A 6,650-nucleotide genomic window follows, 5' to 3' on the forward strand; every position below is an offset into this window, starting at 1 on the left:
GTGAAGTGGGGCATGGGGAAAGTGCTGTTTGTAATGAGATGGCAGGCAACTTCTTGCTAAATATTTCGAGACTTAAGGGATGGAGTTTTCCCACTCTGTCACATCTTGGCTGTTTTCTTTCCATGCATTTTTTTACTGTCTAAAGTCAATGCGACTCTGAATACCTGAAAATATCATTTGGAAGATGACACGAAGTAGGGCATCCATTTTGCCTCTGTGTCTTGAGGCTTCATATTTCACTGAGTGCTTTTTGTTTCGACATGCCATGCCACTTGTAAATGATGCTATAAAAGGCAGTCTAGAAGTGCAGAAGCAAACATTTTTCCTTGCTGAGTGAAATGGAGCCATCGTTGTGGTCTCTCCAGAATTGCACAGAATTTCTTCTCAAGCAGAATTATCTGAGTATAAGCTTTAGCACAAAGGTGGAGAATCTTTTGTCTGCCCAAGGGCCAAAATCAATTTCAGAGACATTCTCAAGGGGCAGATTCCAGTGTTAGTTGAAATCCAAGGGGGAAAAAAGGAGGGAAGGATAAAAATACCAGTAGTTTTGCTTAAATCAATTACTGCTAGTAAATAAGCTTTAGGAAAAGCACTGAAAAACTTTTCAAATGGGAACAGCCGGTACAAAAGGTGGGAAATGGCCCAAACAGCAGTGTTGTGGGGAATAGGGTACTGAGGAGATCGGGGGGGGGGGGGGAGATGAAAAAGCACATACCTCCTAATTGGGACAAGATAAGTCACCTGGAAGATCTCATGTGAAATAGGGGAGTGGACTGTGTATGCCAACATGATCCTAATCGGATGACAGCTTGGAAGCGTCAGAAAGAGGGAGGTCCAGAGACATGTAGAAAAATGGTTATTCATGTATGTGACACTTTGATGATGACGGTATGATGTTGTGGAATGTGAGAAGAGGAGGGAGAGAATAGCCCAGCTTCTCTAGATGCTAAGATGTAGTATGCTAGTCAAAATGATAACTTAGTTTAGCTTTTTATTATTTTATCTAAGAATAGTGAGCTTATTTTAATCATAGTAATTGATTGGGTATGACATGCTTTATGCTTATTAATGCAACAACTGTATTCTAATGAAACTATGTTATTTTCTTAATAAAAACAAATACAATTCTTCAACAGGGGACTGGTCTCTTGAAAAGCAGGAATCCAGTGGAGATTTGAGAAGGTCACTCATTGCTACTACATAGAGAGGTCCTACCTAGCCAGTCTGTGTGTGTTTTTTTAAAATAACTCCCCCCCCAGTGTGGTGTAATACACTGGTTCTTAACCTTTGTTACTCAGATGTTTTTGGACTGCAACTCCCAGAAGCCTTCACCACCAGCTCTGCTGGCTGGGGTTTCTGGGAGTTGCAGTTCAAATACACCTGAGTAACAAAGGTTAAGAACCACTGGTGTAATGGATAGAGTGATGGACTAGGACTCAGGAGATCTGGGTTTGAATCCCTGCTTAGCTATGAATGCTCATTGGGGGTGTGGAACTGGTAAAGCTACTCCTTAAATATCTCACTTACCTTGAAATTTTTATGAAGGTCACTATAAGTTGGTTCTGAATTGATGGCACATAATAAAAACAACAGAACTTCTATGGGTCCCAATACAGGAATTGCAGTAAAAATCTTACCCTGGCAGTTTATCTCCATGCTCTAGAAATTCTTAAATATCGCAGAACCTTTATCTTGGCCCATTTTAAGGTTTGGAGATATTCATGCCTCCCGTATTCTGAATATATCTGCCCTTGTCAATCAGGCATCAGCTGAAGTAGCTGAGCATGTGAGATTACACTGTCCATACTACAGAGACATTCATTCCCTATGTATTACTCCAGTTCTAGCAAATTTTCCAGCAGATCTGATCAATTTTACATTTCATATTCTTTCAAACTCCGGTAATGAAACTTTTGTGCATTAGCATGCTCTACAAGGACGTAGTTGGCTAAGTCTCCTGATTAATCATATTCCTAACATTGGATTTTCAGCTTGTAGTGAGGTTATGTACTTGTTATTATATGCAGACATTTGAGTCTTCTCCATCCTGGCAAAGTACATTTATTTTCTCTTTAATGCCTGATCCACAGTCATATTGATTGATAGATTGATGAATGGACTGAGAGGGTCTGGGCCCCACTGAAATGTTCTGGGTGCACAGTTGCAGGCCACATGTGTGAAGACATTAGAGGATCATCCAGATGTTCGAGGTAAAAGGAAGGCGAGTGTCATTGTGAGTGCCAACATTTCAGAATCTAGTCTCGAAGAAGGCATAGGGTGAGTAACAAACAGGGAGTATATTAAATGGAGGAGAATATAAAGCACACAGAGGGATTTATAGGTTATTGTTATAGAAAATCATTGAAGCCACCAGCTAACTTAAATAGCTAAAATAAAAAAAGCAAACAGACAGTTGGCTTAGAAGAAATAAAACATAAATGTGGCCGACATGCATCTAGTAGAAAATAGGGACACTTCATGGATACAGCACATACAGCCAAACTCATTTAAATTTATAGAATAAGATAATAAAACTATAGTACAACTCGAATAGACATGAAGGCAGTCAAGGCAAGACAGCTGAAGGCAGACGTCAGCGAGGAGAGCTTTGCATAAGAGCTTAGCAGAATGGGAGAAAAAAGATTGGTGTCATGCAGGGCGGCAGGGAGAAAAGTTTTTTTTTTTTAAGAACCCTTCCTTTTCCTCCTGCTAAATCATTAAGCAGATTGACCGAAAGTTCAGAACAAACACAAATTCTTTCTTCACATCATAGTTCATGTATCAGATAGTCTGTTATCTGCCTCACCAAAACTAGCCACGAGTAGAGATGGGCACGAACTGCCACAGTTTTACTGCCACAACAGGTGTTTGGCAGTTCAGTGCTCTGCCTCCTCTGGCAGGTACCCACTCAGAAGCAGTGCACAGAGGAGGCAGGCCAGGGAACCTGGGATGCTGCTTCTGAGCAGGTGGGGCACTGAACTGGTAAAGAACTGTTGCGGCAGTAAACAAACCGGGATGAACTGCCAAACCCATCTCTAGCCACAAGACTTACCCTTTCTGCTTGGCATAAAGTTTCCTGGACTGTAGCCAGCTTCTTCGGATGTATGGATACGTTTCATTGCCAGGCTGCTAGTTTTCTACTCTGTACGGCTAAATATGGTGCCTTCCATTTTAGAAATATCCAGCACTATAATTTCTCTTGCAATTGTAATAACAAAGAATCTTGTGACACCTTAAGGATCTTTGTGGTTGCTGATGTTATGTGCCATCGGGTCACTTTCATCTTATGGTGACCCTATGAATTAACAACATCCTAAAGGCTATATCATTAATAACCCTCCATAAAAGAGCAACTTTTTTTTTACAAAGAGCTTTCATGGACTGCAGTCCATTTCTGCAGAAGCATCTGAAAAACTGGGTCACAGGCGATAAATGAATGCTGCTAACTTTTAAAGTGCCTTCACATAGAACTAGCAGGTCTCCACTTTGTCTTCTTCTGGGCTGAATGGGACCAATGCAGAAAGATTTGGGAGAGGTGTCAATAGAAAAGCTACATTGCCTGGGGAATTCTGGGACCTGCAGTTCAAAACTGCATACCTCTAGAATCAACATTGGGTTTAAGTCCAGATAGGAGCTATCCAAGTGCTGAACCTATCCCCATGACAGCTTCAGCACCTTGCCTGAAAAGTGAAAAGAAAAGCAAAGCAGAGCAAAACAAACACAACACAACACACCACACCACACCAAAGTGGATTTAGAGTACTCCCAGAACTAGAGTCATCAGCTGCCACTGTGGTGGGCCAAAAGTTACTCATACCTAGACTCTATGCTGGAGCTATGTTTAAATTGTTGACTCTTCTCAACTTTATACTTGAAAAGTGCTCAAGCAATGAGAGAGAGGGAGAGAGGGAGAGACCAAGTTAGTACATCTTATTTGATTTAAAATTACTTAAGTAGTGACATTTTCGATTAAGGAGGAAGGCTGCCGAGAGTTAGAAATTAAGAATCTCCATCAACAAAACTAGGTTAAACTAAAGTTGAAGAGGTTCTGATCTTACATTGTTTCATTAATGAATCTTATCATTATTTTCAAACCAGCAATTTTAATTAGAAATGTGCCCAGCATGGAATACCCACTTTTAGTCATGCAGGTAATTGCATATTCCAGCCAATTTTTGTGCACATTTTAGAAGAGTGAGCACTGCAATCAGCAAAAGAAATCTATAACTCAATTGTAGCCTTCAAATGCAGTGGAGGTTGAATTTTCCAAAGAAGACAGACATGTGTCCGGTTGAAGGAAGAAAAAGGAGAGGAAGAGTTGAAAATGTTAAGTTGTGCCTTGGCCCATCAGAAATTATCTGTTTGAAAGGTATGGCCCAGGTAAGCATTTTAAAGTTAAATTGATTTCAATGGGAGGAGCAAACATGCATTAAAAAGGTAAAGGTAAAGGAAAAGGAAAAACCAGAGATCTGTTCAGGAAAATTGGAGATATTAGAGGAACATTTTGTACAAAGATGAACATGATAAAGGACAAGAACGGGAGGGACCTAACAGAAGCAGAAGACATCAAGAAGAGGTGGCAAGAATACACAGAGGAATAATATCAGAAAGATTTGGATATCCCGGACAACCCAGACAATGTAGTTGCTGACCTAAAGCCAGACATCCTGGAGAGTGAAGTCAAGAAAGCCTGGCTAACAACAAGGTCTGTGGAGGTGATGGCATTCCAGCTGAACTATTTAAAATCTTAAAAGATGATGCTGTTAAGGTGCTACATTCAATATGCCAGCAAGTGTGGAAAACTCAACAGTGGCCAGAGGACTGGAAAAGATCAGTCTACATACCAATCCCCAAGAAGGGCAGTGCCAAAGAATGCTCCAACTACCGTACAATTGCACTCATTTCACACGCTAGCAAGGTTATGCTCAAAATCCTCCAAGGTAGGCTTCAGCAGTATGTGGACTGAGAACTCCAAGAAGTACAAGCTGGATTCCGAAGGGGCAGAGGAACTAGAGACCAAATTGCAAACATGCGCTGGATCATAGAGAAAGCCAGAGAGTTCCAGAAAAAATATCTACTTCTGCTTCATTGACTATGCAAAAGCCTTTGACTGTGTGGACCACAGCAAACTATGGCAAGTCCTTAAAGAAATGGGAGTGCCTCAACACCTTATTTATCTTCTGAGAAACTTATACATGGGACAAGAAGCAACAGTTAGAACTGGATATGGAACAACTGATTGGTTCAAAATTGGGAAAGGAGTATGACAAGGCTTATTTAACTTATATGCAGAATACATCATGAGGAAGGCTGGACTGGAGGAATCCCAAGCCAGAATTAAGATTGCCGGAAGAAACATCAACAACCTCCGATATGCAGATGATACCACTCTGATGGCAGAAAGTGAGGAGAATTTAAAGAACCTTGTAATGAGGGTGAAAGAGGAGAGTGCAAAAAACAGCCTGAAACTCAACATTAAAAAAAAACTAAGATCATGGCCACTGGTCCCATCACCTCCTGGGAAATAGAAGGGGAAGATACGGAGGCAGTGACTGATTTTACTTTATTGGGCTCCATGATCACTGCAAATGGAGACAGCAGCCACGAAATTAAAAGACGCCTGCTTCTTGGGAGGAAAATGATGACAAACCTCGACAGCATCTTAAAAAGCAGAGACATCACCTTGCCAACAAAAGTCTGAATAGTCAAAGTGATGGTTTTTCTTGTCGTGATGTATGGAAGTGAGAGCTGGACCATAAAGAAAGCAGACCGCCGAAGAATTGATGCCTTTGAATTGTGGTGCACAATTCAAGTGAGAGCTGGACTGCAATGACAACAAACCTATCAATTCTAAAGGAAATCAACCCTGAGTGCTCACTGGAAGGACAGATCCTGAAGCTGAGGCTCCAATACTTTGGCCATCTGATGAGAAGAGAAGACTCCTTGGAAAAGACCTTGACGTTAGGAAAGTGTGACGGCAAGAGGAGAAGGGGACGACAGAGGAAGAGATGGCTGGACAGTGTCTGCGAAGCAACCAACATGAATTTGACACAACTACGGGAAGCAGTGGAAGATAGGAGGGCCTGGCGTGCTCTGGTCCATGGGGTCACGAAGGGTCGGACACGACTAAACGACTAAACGACGACAACGAAAGGTTCCCCTTGACATTTTAGTCCAGTTGTGTCTGACTCTAGGGGGCGGTGCTCATCCCATTTTCAAGCCGTAGAGCCAGCGCTTGTCCGAAGACAGTTTCCGTTGTCATGTGGCCAGCATGAATAGGGAACGCTATTTTACCTTCCCACCAAGGTGGTACCTATTTATCTACTCACATTTACATGCTTTCGAACTGCTACGTTGGTGAGGAGCTGGGACAAAGCGATGGGAGCTCATTCCGTCACGTGGATTCGATCTTACAACTGCTGGTCTTCTGACCCTGCAGCACAGACCTCTGCGGTTTAGCCCGCAGCGCCACCATGAATGGTAAATTCTTCTGATTTTGTTGAGTGTGTCTAAATTAAGGATATGCATTTGAATTCAGAAATATTCACAAAATAAGAGTTTTTAGTTGCTATATTTCAAATTTCAAATAAAGTAATAGGTAATAGAATTATGGATCATAGAATAATTAAGTTGGAAGGGGCCTCTAAGTC

The sequence above is a fragment of the Pogona vitticeps genome, chromosome 1, assembly GCF_051106095.1.
Source record: "Pogona vitticeps strain Pit_001003342236 chromosome 1, PviZW2.1, whole genome shotgun sequence".
NCBI lineage: Eukaryota > Metazoa > Chordata > Lepidosauria > Squamata > Agamidae > Pogona > Pogona vitticeps.